The following is a 1,990-nucleotide window of genomic DNA, read 5'->3' on the forward strand; positions in this document are numbered from 1 at the left end:
CTATGGGGCAGTTCGACTCCCTCCTACAGGGTCACTGTGAGTCAGGATGGACTCGATGGCAGTGCCCGTGTTAGTTTGTTTTAACATGGAATTCAGCTGATGATCGTTGATTGATGGGGTCTGAAACACGATAACTTTAGTTCTTGCTTATTGCATGTGCACCTGTGCTTAGCGTCTTCCATTCATATTCTCCTTTTATTTTGTTTCCTGCAGCCTTACAAGGGGGCATCATTTTCCCTCTTCTGACAGGTGAGAAAACAGAGGTTTATAGACATTAAGCAGTCTGCCTTCAGTAGACAAAGGGAAGAGAAGGGCTTCAAACTCAACTCTTGTCTGATTGAGGGCCTCATCCTCAACCACTGATACAGAAGTCAGATGCCAAAGTCCAGACTCAATGAAGAGCCCGGTGTGCTGACCAATGAAGAGGATGCCCCTGGCTGTCAGGGTCTTGCAGCTGGATTTTATCAGATTATCAGAGCAGAGAGGCAAACATTTTCAATCATTTATGGGAATAAAGCCAATTGACCGAGATCTTAGGGCAAGCACACTAATCACAATTTCTGAAAAGAGATGGAGGGTACTAGGTCATCAGCCATGGGTCTGTCCATCTAGCAAATGATGTCAGCGTTTTGTTCTGTTGTGCATGATGTCAGTTCCTCCCATCATCTCCAAGGCTGAGTTCTCTAACTCTTCTATTCATTTTCATAGCATCTCATGCCCTTGGTCAAGAATAACTCTTAGTCTGTAGTGTCACTTCTGATTTGCTTGCTTGTTTATCACATTAGTCTATATGTTCCTAGAGGGCTAGCATTATACAGTGACTTCATTTTGCTTTGTATCACCCAGATAATACAGCAGTGCAGCTCTACACACTCACCAAACCAAACTCACTGCCATTGACTTGATTCCTACTCATATGACCCGATTGGACAGGGTAGAACTGCCCCTGAGTTTCTGAGATTATAATTCTTTATGGGAGTAGAGAGCCTCGTCTTTCTCGCGAGGAGCAGCTGATGGTTTCACACCACTGACATTGTAGTTAGCAGTCCAATTTGTAATCACTATGCCATCAGGGCTCACTGTACACTCCTCCTGATAGTCTTAAACTATCTATGGTCCTGGTACTGGGTCATATAGGATATGGACTCCCAAGCTACTCACGGGGTTAGTACCTAAGCTTCACATCCATGCTATGTAGTAAATACTGCAGTAAGGATGGCTTTGATTTTAAGGAGCAGAGGACGAATTCAGCAAGTCTTCCCCACAGACCCGCTAGGGAAGAGGTCTGGAGAAAGCGTCCAAGAAAAGCAGAAGAGCACTGGATAACGTGGACTCTTTAATCATGAAAGAACTGGAATTTAAAATCAAGTGGAACTGCAATTTTTTTTTTGGAAAATAATTTAGTAGACTCGATTAAAATGTAAAATGCCTATGTCTTTCTACCTAAAAATCCGTTCTATCAATATCAGGTGTCTGCAAGGTCAATTGGTATAACACAGTTCACAAAGACACTGTTCTACATCCTACTTTGCTGAGTAGTGACTGGGTCTTAAAAGAGCCGCTAAGGTGAAACTATTGATCTCTCTCCATTCAGAGGGAAGAATGATGAAAGCTGAAAGGCGTATGGAACATTTAGTCCAACGGACTGACGGACCATGCAAAAATCTGCGCAATCATAACGAGACCAAAAGAACTAGATAATGGTTGGCCATCAAGGATCACATTAGAAAGATCTGGATAGTGTGCGAGAGTAATGTGGAACAAAACCCCAAATTGTGGAAGAGACCCTACTTCCTGGTCGGGTAGAGGTTGATGAGACTAGGACCCTTACCTACTCTTTAGGTGTGGAATGGAAGCTCACCTCCATGTTAGAATAACCATCCATTTAAGATCCAAAGAGAAGCATTTGCTCAAGGGTACAGTAAAGAGGGTCGGCAAGAAGGGGGAGTGGCAATAGCAAGCCCAGAGGGCAGGTGGGACAAGGGGCGGT

The sequence above is a fragment of the Echinops telfairi genome, unplaced genomic scaffold (genome assembly GCF_000313985.2).
Source record: "Echinops telfairi isolate 266 unplaced genomic scaffold, ASM31398v2 ScPeMD7_7469;HRSCAF=8507_0, whole genome shotgun sequence".
In the NCBI taxonomy this organism is placed as follows: Eukaryota; Metazoa; Chordata; class Mammalia; order Afrosoricida; family Tenrecidae; genus Echinops; species Echinops telfairi.